Source organism: Anas acuta, chromosome 3, assembly GCF_963932015.1.
Source record: "Anas acuta chromosome 3, bAnaAcu1.1, whole genome shotgun sequence".
Lineage (NCBI taxonomy): Eukaryota > Metazoa > Chordata > Aves > Anseriformes > Anatidae > Anas > Anas acuta.
The window spans coordinates 42,611,320-42,634,456 of NC_088981.1; the positions used below are offsets into that span (position 1 = coordinate 42,611,320).

Consider the following 23,137-nt stretch of genomic DNA (forward strand, 5'->3'; position numbering starts at 1 on the left):
GAGGGCAATATTGCTGGCTGTGATGATTTAATCTTGCTTGGGCTGTTTTGTCTTGGGAAATCTGAAAGTCTTCCTTGGGAGAGGCAGCAGCCGAGGGGACCCAGGCCTGAACCAGGCACTCAAGTCAAGAGTAGCACATTCCTAAAGCTGAAGCTCACTCTTTAACCAGCCTTTCTATATCTCATTTCACCTTTTGGTCTAAGCCAGACAGGGCTTCACCAGCAGGTGAGGAGGACTGGTGTTGGCTCCTGCCAACCACGACCAGAGGCATGATTCTGCAGACACATCCCTGCGGTGGGAGAAGGTTCAGACCCAACTGAAGAGGAGTTCCTGAGGTGAAATGAGCACCCAGGGAAGGATTTTGTCAGGCTGGATTAGAAGTTAACAGCAGACACTGCAGCTGATGAGGGTGGGAGGATTTTCTATCTGAGGTTGGCAAGGGTACGCTAACGAGTATCATCTGAATTAGGTAACGATGTGCTTCCGTGTAGGGTTGCCTAACTCTCTTGCTGTGCTTTCAAGCTGAACATATGTTTTCAATTATTAACATGATTAATGGGAATGAGGTGACTTGAATCCCAATGAGCTCTATCCTACCATTGCATGCACAGTCCACAATATGGTAGTGTTTATGCAGCGTGGAAGTGCATGATTTGCTCCACTGGGAGGGCTCTTCAGAGGCACAGGTGCCTAACCCTCAGCAAGTTTAGAGATCCACAATTAAAGCCACTTGCTGTATAAATTCCTGGGCAGCTCTTTGGTACCATGACCTGCTCATGAGCACCCATGCCCAGATAGCTCCTGCCTCTGCCTCTCCAGGAGGACAGAGCATGGAAATTGCCGTGCAGGAGCCAATTCATACGGTACTGTTCTGGTCTGGTCCGGGTTTTGGTCAGGAGCCCCAGAAGAGCTGGAAATAAGAAACCATCTTCCTCCCATCATCATCTGGGACGGACTCCAGGATTTGTAAGTCTCCAGTTCAGCTGAGATTCTCGACTGTTTCGTGGGGACTCTAAACCTACCTGTCCCTTCTTGGCGGACAAGCTTTGCTAAGGTGTGTATCATTTTTATTAACCTCTATGCCTTTGGGAAGGGACTAAATAAGGTTCAGGATGTGGAACAAGAAAAACAAACTTGAAATTTCTTGTATTGCTTAATTCCTCTCTAGCTGCCAAATCCAGAAGTCATCCATATACTCGGACCAATTTTTCCTCCATCAGTTAAGCACTGGTCTAATTCCTTCTGACATAAATATATATGTCACTCACCCACAATCTGGAAGTGAGTCATTCAGCTCCTCACAAACAGAAAAAATGTTGGGTAGAAGCATGGTTGTACAGGATAAATGAATTTGCTGAAGGTCCAAGCCAGAAATGGATGGAGAAACAACCTCCTTCAGATCAGCAGAAACAAAGTAGTGCCATGAGCACTGGAACTGATGAAGACAGCCAGTCCCATCCGCTTGGGTCTGGTGGCTGAATGAAAGTTCCCATTTAAACTTTCCTAGGATTGCTAGACTTTTAAATTTGCTGTCTCTTGCAGATTCTGTGGGTTAAGATGAGGATAAGTTCATATTACATCCTTTACATCAGCATGATACAGATAGTGGCTTTCTCCTCTGTCTGGATGCCTATTTTCATGGATTCTGTAAGAAATAAGTTAGCTCCAGGTGTAGCTGAAGCTGCTAAAAAGGTTTGGGATTACAAGGAGAGCAAGCATGCAGAAAGAGATGATTTCATAAATCATTATTTCCATGGGAAATATGACTAAAAATTGCTATACAGTGCAAGTGCAGATGGCTTTTTTTGCAGTACCAGCAGTGTATGCAGATATACAGTATCAGTTAGCATCGGGAAGCTGCGTGACTAAATCTCCTTTTCAGTTTTGAAATATTCTCTCTATATGTACATATGGGTATGTACACATACATATAAATGACATATCGTCCTGTCTGTCTCTGTGCATGTGTGTGTATACGCGTGCGTTATTCTGTCAAAACACTCCATATATATTTAGGCACAGCATTGTTCGAATAGGCTGGGATGTGATTACTTGTCCTATTGCACTTCAGACACAGTCTTGTTCTTCTCTAATTTACCAAATCAAACAAGTAGACTGCATATTAAGACTCTTAAATTCAACCACTGGAAAGAGGAGGGCGTGCATATTATTGCATGCATGCAATCGGTGATTTGCAGTCATACAAAGGTTGTACACATTCAGGCAAGAGACAGATATTTAATGCAAAAGCAGTAAAACCATCCTGGCTAAGGACCTATGGCCACAGTGATTACCACAATCTGAGCACCCACATGCTAAGGGAAACAGTCACCTGTACGTTTGACCTCTTTCTGTGAGTAATTTTACTGTTAGCAAGCGCAAAAATTCATGTTAGAGGAATGATCTGAGAGTGCTTACGGGTGGAATTTCCATGTATGACTGTAGCTGGGATCTGTACAAATAAAAACTTGCCTGCTAATAACCTGCGAGTTCCCAGACTATAAAATACCTATAATTGAATCTGAACTCACTGCTGTTTTGCTTGGGCGAGCAGACGTGAAGGAGTCTGGAGCGACACCAGTGAAGTGATGGCGCGTTGGCAGAAGGCATGGAATGGGCTCGCTGCTGCTGTTCCTTGGGGTGTGCGATCACAAAAAGGATGCTGTCAAACAGCACCAATTTTTGGTAATTGCCGAGGATGGTGATTCCATTACCCGTCCTCCGAGACATCCAGTTTTGCTGAGGAAGGGATTTTTCAAACAGAACCTATATTTAGGGTCAGTCAGGATTCCCATTTTCTGAAGCTGCCGTTACCGATGGTGCAACGCATCGGTGGGGGGCTCCACTCTCGAGCTGCCAGCGTGAGCAGAGGAGCAGGAGCCAGAGCCCCCTCCTCAGCTGAGCAGAGCCTTCAGCTGCCAGCAGCACCCTACCTGACCACGCGTTCTTCTGCCCACAAACTTGACAGCTGCAGTGAATTTTAAGCGGAGTCAGATATTGTTTAACAAGCAAATTTTACTGTTTTTTTTCTTTTTTCCCCTGCTTCTTGCAGGTTTCAGGTTGTAAACAGTACTTAAACCTTCCCATTTGAATCTTTTAGATCTACTTTTATACCTGGGTGGCAGACCCTCAGCTCAGTAAAGAGCACTTTGATGATTCCCCATGCATGTGTAACATAAAAAGGCATAAAAAAAGGCCTCAAAATCACTTCTGAAAGAACTGTGCAGATTTGACTAAAATATAGAGGTATACTGATAGTGAAGTAAAACTGACAATCTTGTGTTTGTGTTTTGAGATAGAATGACAGTGATAACACAGCATTTGTTACTGCTGCACTGCTATTTATATGGGTCAAAGTCAGCCAGTTCAGACAGAAGAAAGCACTGTGGAGTGTTGGGGGGTGGTGGTACAAAAATGCTAGTTTTGCTGTTGGAAACTGCATGTTCAGAACATCGCAGCAGGGGACTGGTCTCATATTTTTTAAGTACGTTTAAATCAAATGTTTGTTTGAGAGGTCCATTTGAATACTGTCCCCCAAACCACTAGCTGCTCATCACAACCAGAATGGGGAAGTTTTTGGCACCCATCGTCATAGCCCCCAGCAGTGTGTGCTACGAGCCTCTGATGCGTGGAGGGGAAGAGTGGGTGCAGATACAGTGAGGTGCAGTTCTTCCAGAAGTAGTAAATTTTTTGCTTGGAACATCATGGAACCTGTGGAAGAGAGCCAAGCTATTCCTGAATTTCAGTCAAATTTTCAAATCAAAGATTTCAAAACACCTTGTGTTTGTGGTTTTAAAGTTGAATGTTTTGCTTGGGGAAGCCTGTGGAAATCTCCTTTATTATTATTCCTATTAAAGGATGGCATAATTTGAGATGGAAACAAGTTACTTTATTTCAAGTCAAACAAAATATTTCAGGAAAATGCATTACAGGGGCTGATACTTGTTTCACAAAACCTCTAATTCATTCTGGTTCACTTTGGTCTGACCCCACATTGCAAACCATGCTGAAAAGCCACGTGCTGCAAGCCCTGGAGCCAACTTTCTTCCAGCTCCGTGTTTCCCATCCCAGCCCTCCTGGGCTGGTGGGACGTGTCCTGGCACAGGTGGGACTCACCTCTGATGGGCGGGTGCTGTCAGACAGCCTCTCTGCTGGTGCACAGGCTTTTTGGAAAGAGCTGGTGGTCTTCACCTAGAAGATCCCTGGTCCTGTCCCCTGTCCAGAAGCTATTCTCACCTGGTGGAAACTCCCTTTCTGAGAATCCACGTCTTCTGGTTATCCAGGTGGTGGCTTTTACGTGAGCAGGGTGGGCATGTCAGGAAACATCTAAAGGAAACCTGCACTATAAGCAGTGGGGGTAAACATTCCTCTCTGTGGAGAGATGGAAGACAAGACCCACTAACAAGTGCTTTTCCAGCAGATGGCTTTTGTACTTTTTGCTCTGTTACATACAGAATAAATTTCTCTAACTCATTCATGAAAATCTCACTTTGTTTGTGAAGTGCAGTCAACTGTTCTGAGTAAATATTTATTAGACACTAATACATGGCTCGGTATTTCCTAAGTGTATTTTCCGAAGACTAAAACTGTGCTCCTCGTGCACAGACCTGGCCTATGCACAAGTGTCTTATCATTTCTAATCCTCTTTATTTCTCTATTCCTTCATTACAGGTTTTCTTCTGGCACTTGATGATATGCCTTAAAACTGATTTAAATGTATTTGATTCAGAGACGTTTGCCCATGTGATTCCCGTCTGGATGCAGTATTAATAACAGCTACACAATATTTCATTATCACAGCAGCAGGGATGATATGATCTTGTGGTTTTATCCTACTCCCAGATGAATTCTGTGGGAAATCTCCCTTATCTCTGGTAGGAGTAAGCATGAGTCCATGACAATTGCAAGTCATTGGGATCGCCCTTCGAAGCGTGTGTTGAGGGGCTCGGGAGCCTGGCTGAGTCCGCAGGGATGTCTTGTGCTTTGTGCCACTCTGGTCACAGCTGGAGGTCAGAGGCCAAGCTATGGGGATGGCCGGGTGCTTGCTCCAACACAGCAATGCTTCTGCTGGCATCAGAGAGGGCAGTGGCCCTGAGCGCCTGCCTGCAGTGTCTGAGTTCAAACAGCCGAGATGTGTATCGACGGCGAGTAGCTCCCAGTCCAAGGTACTGATTTGCGATGTGAGATGCACTTAATACCAGAGTGAAACAGCTGGCGTTCACCTGCTCATCCGTAGCCCCGAGTCATTTATCTATCACCCATTGAACAGCGCTTTATTACTGCAGCTTTTTCTTTTGTGCCTTACGCTCATGTTCAAAAGAAAAGTACCAATCCACAGAAAAATCTCCCTTGTCAGTACCCTGTGACTAGAAATCCCTTGCTTCACTGCAGCATTTCTGAACAGCAGGAGAAGAAAGGACAATTTCTGAGACTGATGTTGTTCCATCAAGGCTTTTGTGCCTTTTGCACTCATCCAGCCTTTTTATTTTCCCCCAGTCCTCTCTCACAAATAACAAGTGGTACACTGTAGGCAAGTCTGGCAGGTCATCATGATGCAAAGGTTGGACTGTATGTTAAGGGAAGAATTCAGATATCTTTAATGCTTCACTCATTATCCCCAGAACACCACCAGTTTGCTTCATGGACCTGCACTATAATCTGCCTGATAACTTATACACTATTTGACCTATCACAGTCACAGGTTGTTGTTTTTATTGCTCTGGAATATTTGGTTAAAAGTGATAGTTGCTTTGCTATAAGCTTACAAGGGAAGTATATTTCGCTGTACTGAAGGCAATGACCTGTATCTATGGGAATCCCATACGGAAGTCATTTCCTTGTATCTTTTTGGTTATGCTTCAAATTTTGTTATCGTTATTTATTTATTGAGCATTGCCAATGCACTCAGTTTTGTACACTGCGAAGGAAAAGCATACAGTGCCTGACTCTCAGCCAAGTTAAACTGGCGTGTTGTGCTCTGGTGAGTCTGAGTTTCCCTCCCTTATCTTCAGGGCTTACCATCAAAGGGTTTCACACGGGTGTATTAAGTACCAACCTCTTCTTTGTTTCATTTGCTAGCTCTACATTCAAGCACCTTAGGGGATCTGGCCTTGCTGAGAAACTGGGACTTAAATCAGCACCAGTGGGAACTCCAGAACCTCATTCCTAAACCACACCGACCTGCTTTCCCTTTTATTTTCTCTCATTTTTCATCCCCCTTCTTGCGTGCTGTATCTTATCAGAAGCCAACGCCACAAGGCTTCTCTTATTCCTTTGAACACAAAAACAAACTTCTCATGGACATGAATAGCACATGATCAGGGCTTTTGGTAATGAGAGCTGTTCGCCAAAACAAGTTACCCTTCATTACCCTCTTCCTTCTCACACCCCTAGACATTGCTCACCAAGGGGCTGTGAAGGGTCCCAGTCTTCCTGGGGGAAGATTATTTCTACGTGGGCTCTGCAGGGTGCTGAGCAGCCCTCGCAGTCCGTATTACACCCTGCATGGCTGTAGTCCTGCTGCCGTTCAAACTGAGCTGGCTTAAGCCTAGGTGGCACATCAGCTGCAGCTGGACTCGTCCCAGCTCCAGGGGCATGAGTCAAATCTGGGAACCGATAGGAAACGTGACGGCTTCTGTGAGGACGTCAGCCAAAAGCAGTTAATGTATAAGCAAATAGATCAGCAAAGAGCTGAGGAAACGCATCCCCGGGTGCAGTAAGAAAAGCAGAAGAAAGGATAAATTAGAGAATGGAGCTGGAAGAGAAGGAATGGGGAAGAGACTGGTTTAAAAAAAAAAAAAAAAAAAGGATTTTACTGAGAGTTCATTTTTCTTAGGGGAAGCTGGGAGGGAATTTGGGGAATGGGAAGAAAGAAACTAGAAAAATGATGAGCTGTGAAAAGAAGGATAAAAAGGAAGATATTAAAGGAGGTTAAAAATGTTAATAACGGCATGTTGAATTTATAGGATGGGAAAAATCAACTGTGAATGGAAGTAAAAAGCATGGAGAGCCAGACTTTGTTGTTGTTATCCACAACACCTTGCTGTCTGGGTAAGCCAATGAACCCAGGGGGGTGCTCTGCAGAGCAACGGGCTGCTTGAGAGGAGGGAGCAAGAAGGTGAGGCAGGCGGAGTATTGGATGGCTGAGAAAGTGCAACAGAAGAGACAAATTCATGTTCCTGTAGGGAGGCTGATGCCAGGATGCTGTGGAAAGAAATTTTGATTTTTTTCTCTCTGCAGCATGTTTGAGAGGCTGGAGACTGGGCAGGTCTGGGGGTGGCTGAATGGTCTGCACAGGAGTGCAGGTGTGAATCTCCCTCTCCAGAGGTTTTCTTGTGCTTTTCCCTGGTGGCTTAAGGCTCACCTGTGTGCACTGTGCAGTGACTTCTCCTGCTACTGCTCTCTGATGTCTCTGAAGCCCAACAGCATGTAATGAGCAAGTTAGAGTTCCACCAGGCTCCTTCTGTTTTTCTGACTTAAAGCCTTTTTCTGAACTAAAAAAGCTTTCTGAAAATGCAGACAATTGCATTTATTTATTTATTTGCCCAGGAAAAAGAATTACTGTGGGAAAACTTCTACGTTTCTCTTTACTACCTCTTCACACAGGTTTGGCTGTCTGTCATGGCCTGGGGAGGATATTCTCCAACCATAACAAACGCACTGCAGGAGATGCAAGGAAGATCTTCAGTCTCTTTACTCGCACCGCTCGCACTCCTGAGGTTGCCATCCAGTTTTATGCTCTGTGCTAATTGCATTGCTGGGGTTCTGGGGGCCGCGAACAAAATCATTTGTAAGAGCCACTGTGAAACAGGGCAAATCAGCCTGCATGGTGCTCCTTCCTCCTGCAGCTAAACTGTTTCTCATAATTTAAAGTTATCTCGCACACGGTGATACTGCACCACAGTCTGCGGCACACAGCAGAGACCCAGAAAACCATCGCTCAAGCTACTCCCTGCCACTAAGACAGGCAGCAGGTGAGGGGATGGTGGCATCTTCATTTCCTCGCTGCACAGGCTCTCCCATGTTCTTGTGCTGCAGGGAGGAACAAGCCTGGTCCTTTCCTCCAGGTAACTGTAATCTGTTACAGGTCTGTAGTGCAGTGGGAGAGGAGGAATTTGTTTGAGGGGGTGCTGGGTTTTCAGGCTCTGGCAGAGATATCTGTTTTACAAAACTCCTTGCCCAGCAGCTTACAGGGGATGAAGTGGAATAATCCTGTGAAATCCTCACTTCTTGGGTCTGGCAGGCAGGGTTTCAGGTCTCACAGCAGCTGAGGGCTCACACAGTACCTACACAGCAGCCCATGGGCCAGGCTGGGGGCTGCAGCATCCCAGCTGCTCAGGCTCTGTCTTCAGCGGGTAGTGATTGGAGCCAGAGGGTCTTCATGGGCACTCAGCTGTACCCATGCCACATAGCTGTGAGTATGTGCAGTGTGCTGGGGAAAGAAGGGGAAAAGCAACCCCCTCACAACACTCACCTACGTATGAAAACAGGGAGCAGAGTTAGGTGATGAGAGCACTCCCATCTTGTCCACAAGAGCGTGATCCTGAATTCATAACTGCCGAAGTGTTGAAGAGACAGAAAAGCACCTGCAGCTAAGCTTCAGTTGTGTGCAGCTGAAAATAAAAAGGAGTTGGATGGATAAGATAAGATTAAGAAAGCTGAGACGCTGGATGAAACCACTGAGCCTATGTCCCTGCTCCAAGTGGGATCAAATATACCTGTAGCACTGCCAGATCTCCTCCTAAAATCCTCCAGTAGCAGAGAGCTCCCAGTCCCCCTAAGGATTAGAAGCCAGCCTTGGATTTTTGGCCAATATCTAACTTAAATCTGCCATTATGCAGGGTCTAGTTAATTCTTTCTTGAGAAGTGTTCAAAGGGAATAACTGGTCCTTGTCCTTTCTTGGACAATCTTTCACCTGCTGGTGAACTATTATCAAATCTCCCTTCGGAGCTTCTAGAGGGACCAACCCGAGCTGTTTCTGATAGGTTACATTCCCTAAATCTCTTATATTCTTGGTGCTCCTTTTTAAAGTCACCCAGAACTAGATCCAGTTCTCCAGCTGGGTGAAGACCGGTGCCTTGCAGAGCCGAATAAATCCCTGTTGCATATGGTGCTCATGTAATAATACATCTCCATATGATATTTGCCTCTCAGGAGATTTACCTGGTTTGCTTGTATTTGCTTTGAGTCCTGCTGTAGCTCTCACGTTCTTTTTTTGCAGTCCTTCCACCTTGTCTGTGATTTTGCATTTTATATTTGTACGTTTGATCTTTCATCTTTTTTTTTTCATGGAGTGCTTTGTACACGTTGTTACTAAATTCTGTCTTGCTAGTTTGGGAATATTTCTCTAATGTCTTGAGATAATTTGAATTCTGATCCCATCTTCTGAGGTACTTACATCCACTCCCACCTTGGTGTCATCCGCAAATTTTATAAGTGCACTCTCCACTCCATCATCTCTGAGGATGGCAAGAAGGTACCAAACCAGGTAATAAAACATTCGTTTTTAAACCCTGCAAAGATAAATAGTGAGTTAAGCTTTGATAAAGAACACTTTGGGGTGAAAAAGGTGTAAGTATATCTTAGCTCTATGACTTCTAATCCCTACTTGTGTGGATAGTTCACACGTGCTACGTAGAGGAGTAAAGATTGGAAAAACGTAATCATAATTTTTGTGAGGGGCTTTCTTCCCCTACCAGCCTAACTGCAAATGAAAATGGATGCTGGTAAACAGAAGTATGAAAGGAGCCATATTGTACAGCACAAGATACAACTAGAGAGAAGTTTAGTATTCAGGGAATATACAGCACTAAAATACTTGTCAGTGTTGCAGTATTTTGACGTATAAGTGGGACACATCTGAAACCTTATCTTTGCCCTCCATTGCCTAGTGCAAAGAATTGGCACAGTGACAGAATTCATCTTGCTCAGAAGTCAAGATGTTACAAGAGCCATCTCTTAAAAAAAAAAAAAAAAAAAGGCAACAAAAAAGCAATACTTCTGTAAGTCTTACAGCCCTGGGTTGGCAATTGTGGCATCTGTACTTTTGACAAGTCTAGGAGATGTTGTCTGAACTCAAAAATGCACAGTTTGTGAACTTGCTCTCTGGGGAAATGTCAAGAAGCACTGAATGAAGAGAATACTTTCACTAGCCTTTGGGATGTTGCCTAAACCGTCGTCAACTTTGCCACTACTCAGATGATTTTCCCATCTGTGTAATCAGTTGACAAAACAAATCTTTTTGCTTCCAGAAGGTGCTCATCCTGCCTTTACCTGATGCTGTTTTTCCTATGTGGGGTTGTTTTTATGCCTGGAGAGCCAAAGGGAATGATGAGGTGAAAACACAGTAAATTTCAATTGCATATGGTTTTGTTTTGGTTGTTTTTTTTGTGGGGGGATTGAGGTTTCTTTTTTACTGGTTGGTTGCTTGGTTGGTTTTGGTGAATTTAGTGTGTGTGTAGATGTGAGCCCTTTGGTTTTTCATTTCTTTGGCTGTCAGAAGCACACCGACTCCTTTCAGATGTGTATCAGCTATTACCTCAAGTTCCCACCAGGACCCTGCTTCCTAGGCCACGGCAGTGGGCTGCAGGAGTCACAAAATCACAGGATCTCAGAAGAGTTGAGGCTGGCAGGGACCTCTGGAGCTCGCCTGGTCCAACCCCTGCTCCAGCAGGGACACCCAGGGTAGGCTGCCCAGGGCCATGTCCAGGCAGCTCCTGAAGATCTCAAAGGAGGAGACCCCACAGCCTCTCTGGGCAGCCTGTGCCAGGGCTCTGTCACCAACACAGTACAGAGCCCTATCAGGACTTCTCCTGGCACTCCATTTTGAGCTTTTTATTTTTTCTGTGCAGCAGAGCTGTGCAATTTTTAAGAACTGAAAGACTGACTGACCCTGCTAAGTATGTGAGATCTGAATCTGTTCGTGTCTTTCAGATGGAAACTCCCCATCTTTCCTCTCTCTCCCTTCATGAGCAATGATACGAGCTTGTGGCTGATCAAATCCAGCAGCTGAAGTACCAGTGGGATCCTGAATGTATTTGGTGTCCCATCAAATTCTTTGATACAGCTATACAACAACTCAATGTTTTAGTGAGTATCGTTAAAAACCAGCTCTCATGGGTGTATTGGGCCTGCTGATGTTTTCTTGGCTTTTGGAGCAGAAAATCTAACTAAAATAATAATTGTAAGAACTGCCTCATTTTTTCCTGTTTATTATTGTTACTCAAGCACATGGTATGCCTGAAGGTAGGCTGGCCAAGAAAGGAGTGTAGACAAACTAAGAGCAAGCAAACACTATGGAGAGCCAGCACAGAGCATCATGATCCAGCCCAGGAAAACTCCAGCTGCTGGGTTAATTATTGTTATTTAGTCACATGCCAGAAAGCATGTGATTAATTGCAGCAAGAAAATGCACTGCCCTTCGTTGACTTTAAAAAGGACTCTGCTTGCCAGGAAGAAAGATGAAATTTGCGAAGTTAACAAGCTGAAACAGAAACAAGGAAGCGGGAGATAAAGCTGACAGTGGTTCTGCAGCAGGTGAGGCTTCCCATTGCATCCAGCCCCTGCCAAGATCTCATCAGAGAGTAGGAAAACCATGACACCCAAGCACGGAGGATGCTGCTTTTGTTCTGGCTGAAATCCTCTAACAGTGGCTTCACAGAGCCCTGGGGAAGGGCAGGAGCCAAGGGAGTTATTTCTTGAGTTCAGGGTTTCCCCGTGGTGTGTAGGTGTGTGCCTGGCTAGCGTGCTGTGACACGAGCCCCTTCCTGACGGGATCCTTGCCTTCAGGTGCGGCGTGTGCAGCTTCGCACCGCTCTGCGCTCTCGTCAGCAGGAGCTCTGGGTCTGAGCTGCTCCAGGCCACGGAGCAGGCGTGAGCCCGAAAGGGCAGATGACTCAGAGAGATCAGGCTTTAGGTGCGGAAATGCTGGGCTTGGCAGAGGCTCTACTGGTTAGAGGTAGCGCTTCTGCTGGTGCAGTGGGAAGACATGTCCCTTGTGCTGGGCTGTCCCACCACAATCAGGATATGCCTGTGTGTACCCAAGCAGAAGGCATGCCCTCTCTTCTGAGTCTCCCCTCCTCTTCTCCCTCTCCCCGGGAAAGCTGGTTCTGTTTCTCCACTTCCACCAGTTTCTCCCTGTCACAGATACGTGGCCTTCTGCAGAGTTACTCCTAGTTTACACCAGTGCACATGAGATGGCAATCAAAGTCTCTTTCTCTCAGACTTAAAGAAGGAATGACCTTGCTGGGGATTTTCTGATGCCAAAAATATTATTTTGGTAGTGAAGGCCTCATTTGTACCTGCATGCACTGGAAGTTTGCAAGTGAAACTAAAATCATTATATGGCCACCTCTCCATGTGGTGCATGTGTCTCTCAGCTCAGCAATAGTTCAGAAAGCCTGAGACATCAGTGGAGGATACTGCAGTAGAATGAAAAAAAAAAGATCTTCACCTCAGTTCACAAACCTGCACACCTTCAGCTTACAGAAACATGACAGAAAGGTCTTCTGTTGGCTGTTTGCCTTCTTGGAGGAAAACACTTGCTACTCTACCTGAAACTCTTGAAAGAACAAAGGGCATGGAAAATACATGGTCTCTCTGGTGCGATCGCAGTTTCTCTTTTAAATTATTTCGTGTAATAGGCACTGGGGCCAAGTTCATTATGGTTCAGGAGTGTTACACAGAGGGTGGATCTGGCTACCTCTGCTGGAAGTGGAATGCTGTAAAAGTAATTTCTCCTGATTTGTTGGTTTTGGCCCTCTTTTCAGAAACAATGTATTTCGTGATTTCAACAGATGATGATAAAGGTTTGAAGCCAAAAGGGTCATAAAGGCTACAAGGGGGTCAATTTCCTTCCCCTGTGGTGAGTGAGCCTATTTACTGTCTGTTCCAACGTACTGAAAAATTATATTTGGGAGAAATCAATATACAACTTCTAGAGGGTATGTGAACCAAAATAGCTGTGAGCATCTCTTTTCTTCCTTACATGAAATATGCTCTTGAGTGTGATACAGAAGACCTGTGTAATTTGTTATAATGACTGTGGGATCCAAACAACAGTTTACAAATTGGCAAATTTGCAAAAGAACATGATAAAGTAATCTGTTTAGTGATAATGTGTGCTGTGTGAAAATACTACTTTTAATTCCACAACGTAAAATATTCTTGAGCAATATCTGGGAGTACAACCTATAGTGCTGATAAAAATGCATCACTGGGGGTTCTTTGTTTAGCCATGGTTGTAATGCAAAAAGCAGACATGGTGGTAGGGCAGGAGTGTGTGCAGTGGAGTCCTTCACCAGGCTTGGAGGAGTCCTGGAGGTGAGCACCACTGCTGACATCAGGCTGGACTGTGCACCAGGATGGGTAGCAGGGGTAACTTGCTACAGGCAGCACGCTGGTTTTGAGGCATGGGCTGCACTGTGTGCATCTGAGTGGGAGCCAGCACTGTGAACACAGAAGAATGTGAAGAATATATATATATATATATATATATATATATATAAAGTGAATCAAAACCATCTGAGCTGTATTCAGCTTGTCTGCTACGGCACCTCTGGAAGTAACTCACTGTCAGTGATTTAGGATGCTTCTCCAGGAAATGGGAGACCTGCTTTCAGTGGCTTAGGCTGAAAGCACTTTCTTTAACACCTACTGCAAGGGAAGTGGGGAAGAAGTAAGGAGATGTTTTCCACTTTCCAGCTGAAACTGAAGTATTGTATAGCAAGGAAAGGTCTTCTCTGGCTGCCCTGCTGGATCACGTACAGTCACAGAAGAGAAGCATTTACAATACCTAGGTTAAGTACTTGTTAAGCATCACTTTCTCCCAGCCGTCTGTACAAGAAGCCAGGGTCTGACATCCTGGGGACCTGGCCATCTGAATCACTTACTGTTCTTCTCACTTCAGGTGCTGCACACAGATAGTCTGAATACGGCCCGGTAACTTTGGAAGAAAAAGCTCTATATGGCTTCCTCGTACACTCAGCTCCCTTCCTAACACAATTCTATCATTCATCTTTCCATTTTATCTTTCTTTTTTCCCCTCATTCCCTCACATTTCCTGTGCTTAGCTGATGATGGTTCCAATAGCTAGGAAAGACTTTATTTAGAGAGATAAGCAAAAACCGCTTCTGGCAGAACACTTTGACTGGGGGAAATCTCATTCTTCGTCTCCAGGAATCTTACTGTAGGCTAATTTAGCATCAGTTTCTGTGCTTTGTTGTATCACAGATAGATAGCCTCACATTACTTGACTGTAGCCTTACTGATCTGGATTATGAGTTTGAACAGATAAAGCACCAACTGAGATTACAGAGCCATTGTGTGATGTGTTCATATTCATCTTTGTCGCTCAAAAATAGGCTGCTGTACTATGCATTAGCACTCAGTATTTACCCCTAGACTCAAATGCCTTACATTGCTATGGCTGCACACCACCACGATGCAGTCGTGCTGGAGAGGAGAGGATGGAATTTCCTGCCCTGTCTCAGACCATAGATCATCAGTCTTTACCACTCCTGGCAGCAGTGAGGAATCCGGCATGACCTTAAGAATTCAGATAAACGCAGCGAACGGGGATCAAATTACCTCAATCAAAGGTGAGGTCATTGTTTCAGCAAGGCTCTCTCCACAGCTGATTCTCTCTTCCATCTATCATCACCCCCCTGCGAGAGATGCTTCTGAGCCATATCACATTTTGAAATCTGATCATCAGCCTCCAGAATGCCACAAGAGGTTTGTTTTGTGCTGCTGAAGTTCAGTGCAACCCGCTAAGTGACTCAGCTCAGGAAGAATCGCTGGCAGTGGGACAGTAGTTTGTGCTGGCTGCTGCCATCTTTAGCAGGAGGCCGACCAAAGGCTGAGTTGTTCTTTCTTTGTCTTCACCACCCTAGGAAAAGGATCCGTTTCCTCTGTTCATAAAACCAAAAAACTGCAAGGAATGTTGAACCTTCAACTTTAATAGGGAGGAAGGACTTCCAGATTTGGATCGTTTGCCTTGGGAGCACATGGGCTTAAGCTGATCCTGGAAGCCTGTGAAAGAAAATACGGCGTTTGCTGTATCTGCATTGCGTGACATAATGCGTCGATTGATCTCTGGTGGGGAAACAGCACAAAAAAAACCCTGCTACCAGGGGAAAGAGTCCTTGCTTCGTGCTTTAAAACCAAAGATGCTGCCTTATCAATATCGAAGTCTGGGATGAGGTAACTTTAGCTCTAACAGGCCCAAACGCATTCAGACCTTGCACGGCACGCTCCGTGGTCAGGCAGGATGACACACAGTTTTCAAGGTAAAATGTGCATGATACAGTATTTGCTACTTGGGGTTTTAACAGCTCAAATAACACTCTTGGAGGGTTGAAAGATTTTCTGGAAGTGAGCCACTCTAGAATGCTATTGCCAGCACGTCTGCCTACTCTGGGTAGCATCAGAAACTGTGCTGAAAAATTAAACAAACATAGTTCTTGGCATCTAAACAGATGGGAAAGGACATGTTGACTCCCAAGTCTTTAGCTGAGGAGGTAGGCTGTTTCTCATTGTTACCACTGTGCAGTGAGGAATTGCAAAACACCCACATAGATTTTCAGACCTGCTAGCTGCACTTAACCTTTAATCCTGCAAGTACTCAGCCATGAGCATATAATTTTAAACATCTGAGTAGTCCGACTGACTCCGATGGGAATATGCACTGAATGAAGTTAAACATTTGCATAAATGTTTGCAGGATCAGGATCTTTCGCTACAAATGCAATTCTTTCAATACAAACACAAGCGCAGCTCAGGCTGGGTATTCAGCCCAAGCTCTCAATGTACTAATAAACCTATATCCCTGCAGATGTATTTTAAATTTCATGCTAATGTGTGGTTCCTGTGTCATAACACATCCTACTAATGAGTTTCTTGAGAGAGGAGTGATATACTTTCTGACATAACCGCATGGTTTTGAAAAACTATAATCTGCAATGGATCAGTAACACATCAGCTTCTGTATATCAAAGAGGTTCCAGACAGCATGATTGGAATTGGGGCCTTTTAAAGTCTTTCAAACCTATTTTCTGAGTTTTAGTCCTGATCTGAAAATCCTCATTCCTGTCTTTCCAAGTGCAAGATTGCTTGCATGAGTAAGGAACTGACTCACTTATTCCTAAAGGTGAGGACTACTTTCCGTTCCCACTGCTGGAGGATTCATTTACCTCTGACTAGGTCCTTTAACTCCAGAAAAGGATGAGCAATTTTTGTGCTCTTTACTTACAAGAAAATGAACACTGACACCCTGAACTAGACTCTGATCTGGGCTGTACCTGTTTTTATGCCTGCTCTCAAACAAATACAGCGAGCTAACCTCTGGTTTGCAGCCTAGCCAACTGGATCAGAATTTAGCCTATTGAATCTAGGTGTCCGCATTACAGATCAAAGGAAAAGTTTTGATGATTCCTTCTGCAAATGTCACCCCTATTTGCACTCTCACATGATTGATCTCTCTTTTGTTTAAAGTGCTGTGGTTGATACAGAAACATTTATAATCTGTGATTCATTCTAGCAATGCTGCTCTTAAAATATGCTAATATTTTCTTCTGAAATGCACTGGAAAAAAAAACATTTAAAAAAAATGTCTTTTTTTTTTTTTTTTCTTGACTTTCTTGCTTTAATTGAAATGGTTGGGTTGATTTTTTTTTTTCAGTTTTGCTTTGCTGACTAAACATGTTAAGACTTTTGAGGCAAAGAAGTATGTGCATGCGAATGTGGCGTAACAGAACAGGCAGCTTTTCCTAGAGTTAAAGCTATATAACATTTTCCATTCTAAACTTCTGTGCTTCCTGTGGTCTCTGAAATAAAAATACTTCAGGATGAAATCTTCTGGCTTTGGACTTTGTCCAAATGTGAATATTTTGGAAGGATCTGAACGAAACTGGTTCAGCCAGTTCAGAATATCAAAAGAGTCAAAGACAACAACAATTAAAAAGTGTTCTTTCAGCTAAATAGATCCTTACGGCCTTTCTTGAGCATTTCTGCAACTTTATCAGCAGACGGCTGACAAGTGAACTCTGACACGGAAGTAGCCTTCCTTTAAAGTAGATGTGCCTTTGCTTGTTCAAGAGGAAATTAGTTTTGATTTGGCTGAGTTATAAACCTTTGAAAACTGTGATTGAGCATGTGCAGTGGATTATTTCGGTAAGCTTGTGAAGTGTGCAGCTACAGAAGGATTTTCTGTACATGCATGGCTGGTTAATTTTGCTGGAAAGGGAAAAATCTATCTAAGCACATTGCTAAAATCAGTGAAAATACCTGAGGCTTCAGGAAGACCTTTGAAGGCCGTCTCAAGATCTTTTAGGCTGTGTAAAGGGCAAGAAAAGATTCTGTAGGCTTTGCGAGGCATTTAAAGAGTAAGTGGCCTGCAGAATTTGTAAGGTTAAATGGGATTATGGCTCCAGAACGAGCACTTTACACAGCTGGGTGTGTGATGTTTTCTGTGTGGAGCCATGGGAGGAAGGGCACCCTCTCCCCCAGCAGATCTGCCTGATGAAGGAGTCCCCCAGCAGCAGGAAGCCGCTTCTAAAAGCTGATGGCAGAGCTTAACAGGCTGGAGTTTATCAGCTTGTTGACAGTCTTGGGCTGCTGAGCCTGCTCCAAATTACATAGAAAATGTTGCTAATGAAAATTTAGCCTTTGGGGTGGTGTGTGTGTGTGTGTGTCTTTTTAGACAAAGGCTTTTGCAGTTACTGTTGCTCCCTTGCATCAAACATGCTTTGGATGAATCAAAAAATCTCATCCAGAACATCTGCGTGTCTCCTGGCAGCCCTTACTCTCCAGTGTACCTCACTTCAATAGATGCCAGTGGTTTGATTCCAAAACTTGTGTTTTGCACAAATTGGGTGTCTCTCTCCAGCTCCCTCCAGAACCAAGAATCACAAAGATGAGTTTATTGGAAGAGTCATTTGTGCTGAAGAAAGACCTCTCTATTTTTGCACTTCCTGAAGGAGTACTTCTCTCGGATTTCTTCGTTTGCCTTTTTGTCCATCTCTTCTTTCTGTCGCGGCCCTGGCAGGTAGGAAGGCATGTGGTTATTCACCGAAACCTTTGCATACCAGACAACATCTGCCCAGGCTGTGCCAGCCCTCTGACAGCTCACCTCCCTGGGGGGATTGTCAGCAGAGCAACCGTGCTGGTGAGCAGGTGAGCTCCTGATGCCATTTCTTTGGGCTGCTGGATCTTTTTCCTGATAACACAGCGGAATTGCCACCAGGTCCAGCACCAGGCCCATGCTGACACCACCCTGGCATGGTCTGGAGTCCAGACCTGTAGAGAGGCTGTCGGTGCAGAGGGGGAGGCCTGGCGTTGGCATGGGGCAGAGAAAGGTGGGGTTTGGTCAAAACGGGTAGTGATCAAACAGCTTGTTGGGAAAACACGGTGAGATGGTGGAGAACAGCTTTAAACTCAGGCGTACCCCCCTGTACTCGGCTCTGGTGAGGCCGCACCTTGAGTACTGTGTTCAGTTTTGGGCCCCTCACTACAAGAAGGACATCGTGGTGCTTGAACGGGTCCAAAGAAGGGCGACGAAGCTGGTGAGGGGCCTGGAGAACAAGTCCTACGAGGAGCGGCTGAGGGAGCTGGGCTTGTTCAGCCTGGAGAAGAGGAGGCTCCGGAGTGACCTTATCGCTCTCTACAGGTACCTTAAAGGAGGCTGCAGCGAGGTGGGGGTTGGCCTGTTCTCCTACGTGCCTGGTGACAGGACAAGGGGGAATGGGCTTAAGTTGCGCCAGGGGAGTTTTAGGTTGGATCTTAGGAAGAGCTTCTTTACTGAAAGGGTTGTTAGACATTGGAACAGGCTGCCCAGGGAAGTGGTGGAGTCACCATCCCTGGAAGTCTTCAAAAGATGTTTAGATGTAGAGCTTAGGGATATGGTTTAGTGGGGACTGTTAGCGTTAGGTCAGAGGTGGGACTCGATGATCTTGAGGTCTCTTCCAACCTAGAAATTCTGTGATAATTCTGTGATGTTCAGCTTTGAGTGGGTACCACAGATACAGTTGTGATGTTCCTTAACCATTAGGGTTAATGACGTGGTGCTAATCGTGTGGTGCTTTTTAACCATCACCCTCTTCCCTTTTGACTTTTGCGCCCTGCTTTTTGCCACGACCACCCAGGCGACCCCACATCAGCAGCGCAGCCCCACCAGGCAACACCCCGGGGACCCCCACACTGAGGGGAGAGGAGGGGAGAGGGGGGGGGGAGGCGGCGGCGGCTTCCCGGCGTGCTGCAACCATGGCGACGCCGCTCCCCCCGCCCCGCCCCGCCTCTCCCCGCCCTGTGCCGCCCCCCGCGGGGCCGGGCGGCGCGGGATTGGCCGGGGGGCGGGCGCTCGCCCTCTGCCCCCTGACCCTGCGCGGCGGCGGCGGCGGGCGGCGGGAGCGGCGGGCGGCTGCTGCCCGGTTCCTGGTGGCCCGGGGCGGGGAGGAGGAGGAAGAGGAAGAAGAAGAGGAGGATGCGGCGCAGGTCCCGGCTGCTGCTGTGCTTCGCCTTCCTCTGGGTGCTGGGCATCGCCTACTACATGTACTCGGGCGGCAGCGCCGCGCTGGCCGGCGGCGGCAGGAAGGTGAGCGCCAGTCGGTAGCGTGCCCCCTGCCCCTCCTCGCACCCTCCTGCCCTTATTTTTTTTTAATTATTGCCTTTTTTAACGATTCATGCCCTCCTTATGCCGGTGCGCGGCAGGGCTGGGTCGTGCCGTGTCCCCCCCATCCCCCTCATTTTTTCCTCTTTCCCCCTTTTTTTTTTTATTTATTTTTCCCTCCCCCCTCGTGTTTCGGTCAGTGACGCCCCGGCCGTGCGGGAAGAGCTCTGAGTGCACAGCCCCGGGGGCTGGACGCGCACCCGCTGCTTCCTGCCCCTGCCCGCCAGCCTGCTGCTGCCGGGGAGTAATTGGGGTGTGTGTGTGTGTGTGTGTGTGTGTGTGTGTGTGCGCTGCCCCCCCGGACCAGGCTCGTTCCGCCGTCTGTGGTGTGCTAGGAGCAGCAGCGAAGCCTCTCGCTGCTAAATTGCATCTTCAGAGTTGCCCGGCTGAGCCCCGCCATGGCACAGGGCAGTGGGCAAAGGGCACCCGGGCTGAGGAGCGCCGTGCCCCTGGTAGCCAGCGCGGCCTTTCTGCGCTCCGCTAGCGTGTAGCGCACCAGGGCTTTGCACAGTTACTTCATATTCCAGGTGAAAGCCCGCTGGGTTTTGGTGAGGACCGGTTCCCGCAGCCAGTCATGGGAGGAAATGTTTGCACCATTATGGACAAAGTCACTCCCGCAAGGGTCTGCGGAAGGAGTCTCTGTTCATTCATAACTGGCTCGCTGCTCTGGTTTTCCCCTTTCATTCTCAGCAGCAACTTCTGACACAATTTATTAACGTAAGTGTTAAACATGCTCCATCAGAGTAGATACAGCAGCGGTGGAAATGGATCAAGCGCGTGATGAGAAGTAAGGCAGTAGCCTAAAGCCTTTCTTGAAGAACAACGCGAGTGTGTTTAGAAAGTAAAAGCAACCTTGTGCTGCTGGTGATGCATAATGGGATAAAGGAATGCTATCTAAGGCAAATACATCTGCAGACAGGGGAATATATGTTTAACTCCTAGTGTGTTTCACTGGGAGCTTCCAGTCAGCTTTGCAAATGAGTTCAATTCGCTTTTTCTGATGGGAAAACTGTGCTGTGGGGATAGTGATTTGCACAAGGTCACCTAGAAGACCAGGTGAGAACAAAATAGAGAGGAAACCAGTTATTCTGGCTACAAGTCTGGTACTTTGTCTCCTGGAACCTGCCGCTGCTTCTTGCTGCTATTAGTACAACTTTTCTTATGGATTTAAGAGAACTATGATCCTGTGATACTTTCCTTGGGATTATTTGCCGTCATTCTGTTTGAAATTTAATAAACCTTCCTGATGTGGGTAACTGGGAAAGTTTAGCAAAGATTAAATTTAAAGAAAATGAGTTACTTCATAAGCCTGAACTGAAGCTCCGTGCTAGGTTTAAAAATGTGGAAGTTTGAAGTAAGGCCACGGTAAGGAAGAAAACAGGTACTGTGACCGTAAGAAACAAGTGGGGAAATTAACAATTACGTGTGGATTGCTGATTTAGGATTCTATTTTCTGTCAGCGAAGCGTAAAATTTAATCCTGGGCCTCAGAGTAGGTTAGCAATTGTAAGTAGAGGAAGATGTGTGTAATGTAATAGCTTTTGAATCTCAATAAAAGGCTTATTAACTTAGTGTCAGGCCCTGGTATAAAGCAAAAACACAAACCGCCTTAAACTTACGAACAGAAACCCTGCTGTAGTAAATTTCTTGGTTGGTATGACTTCATGTAGTCCTTATTACTTTCCCACTATTTCAGTATAATGAAAACAGAGTTGCTTACAGAAGAACATCACTTTTTATAAATTGGAGTCTCTGCCGTGTTCAGTCTATAAAATTACAGAAGCCAGAAGGGGATAGTTCTTCATTTATGCGAATAAGTAATTTGCATGTTAATTACAGATCTAGTTATGGAAACAGAATGGTTTTTCCATGAGGGTGATTTTTTTTCGTATACAGACCTAGGGTGTTTTTCAGACGTACTGGACTTGCTCGGTATGACATCCAGTCCTGTGATGAACGCCATCAATTCCCATTACCTTTAGAAGAGGTGAGGGTATTTGCCCTTTTCCAGGACTGCACCTGAATAAGAGAGACGAGCGGTTTATTTTTTTTCCTTTCCCCTATTAGAGGAGCGCCAGAGTTAATGTAAGCTCCTACTTATTTTGGTTCTCTATTTATAACCTTTCGAGCTATTTGGATGCTGCGGCGTGCAGGACAGCCTTGCCTAAGTTTTTGGCCTCTGGCAGCAGTGGTGGAAGCCGCAGCTGTGTGTGTGGTGCTCTGGCTAGGCAGGTCGTGGGGCTGCGGGAGCTGAGCACACGTAACTGGAGCTAAAGCACACAAAGTAGGAGCTGTCTCATTAGTAAATATGTAAATAGTAATGACTAAAAACTAACGTGAAGGAGCAACGCTTCCAGACCTGGGCACAGAACTGCAGTAGAATGAAATCGCTTCTTCCGATTCTGGAATTTAGGGTATGACAGGCTTTCTTCTTCTCTTCTTAAAAGAAGAGAAGGGCAGAGCCTAAGCCTTTCATTCAGAATGTACTTAGAGGTGGCTTTTTGTTTTCTTTTTCCTCTGGTGAATCTCCAATTAAGACGATTGTAACCGTGAAAGCCAGGGATTCAGTTCACTCCTTTTACCAGCCAGATCACTGGGCTGTCGATTGGAAAGAGTGAGTCTGATTCACTTGCTTAGTGGTTAGAGAAACAGTTCCTAAAACAGAGGCTGTGACACAGAAGAAAGCAAGTTGCGAGCCCGACAGTTGCGAGACTGAGAGAAATGTGGCTTACTTCTGTGTTCGCTTAATGTGCTTTATATTAAACAGCCTTTGGAGTGGAGGCTGGAACGAAGCTTGTGGATAATTTCCTAGCCCATAGCAAAAGTGCTTCATGCTCCGTGTCTGACTTGCACGAAATGGAGCAGCTTCTTCAACATGGTTAGAAAGCTACGTGTGCCCTCCAAGCCGAGGTCGTCCTGATGCTATGACCCCCTCCTAAGGCTGCTGTGAATTTGAATTGGTCTTTTGAACAAGTTGTTTAACTAGTTTCAGATTTTTTTTTTTTTGAGTACTCTAACTGCTAAGCTCTTGCACAACTGAGTGACTGGGTTTTAAAACAAAGCGAAAAATCCAGCTGGCTTCTAAAGAACTTACTCTTGTGAGCATTAAGGAAGTAGGCCTGTTGAATGGAGCCCTTCAGGCAGGACAGAGGAATGTCTGCATCTTACTGACAGCACCAAACACCTCCCTGCTGCCAAGAGGGAGCTCCTCATAGGCGTACCCTGAAGGAGACCTGTAGGCTGAAAGGGGATTTACTGTTGAAAGCCGAGGCATCAAGAGGAGATGCCTGCTAGGCTAAGCCACAGCTGAGCCAAGGTTTGGAGTCTTCTGGTTTTAGGTGCCAGAGTACTGACAAGCTTTTGCTGCCACGTGAAGAACGTGGTTTTTGTTTCCTTTTCAAGTTGACCGTCCCCTCAAGCTGCCCCTTCCCTCTGTGCTGTGCTTCCTCTCTTCCCCTCCGTGCTATTTAGAGA

The 23,137-nt window shown here is 45.8% G+C and overlaps 1 long non-coding RNA gene across 2 annotated transcripts; it reads left to right on the plus strand.

Annotated features, from left to right (window-relative positions):
* The first annotated feature begins 140 nt into the window (after nt 1–140).
* LOC137853940 (uncharacterized) lies at nt 141–16,577 on the plus strand. Of its 2 annotated transcripts, XR_011094843.1 has the most exons (6): nt 141–1,054; nt 6,966–7,050; nt 7,606–9,488; nt 10,252–10,335; nt 10,934–11,089; nt 11,228–16,577. It is a non-coding gene; the product is annotated as an uncharacterized lncRNA (long non-coding RNA). The 2 variants fall into 2 exon arrangements; XR_011094842.1 differs by lacking the exons at nt 6,966–7,050; nt 7,606–9,488; nt 10,252–10,335; nt 10,934–11,089; nt 11,228–16,577 and adding an exon at nt 4,672–6,025.
* Nucleotides 16,578–23,137: the final 6,560 nt, after the last annotated feature.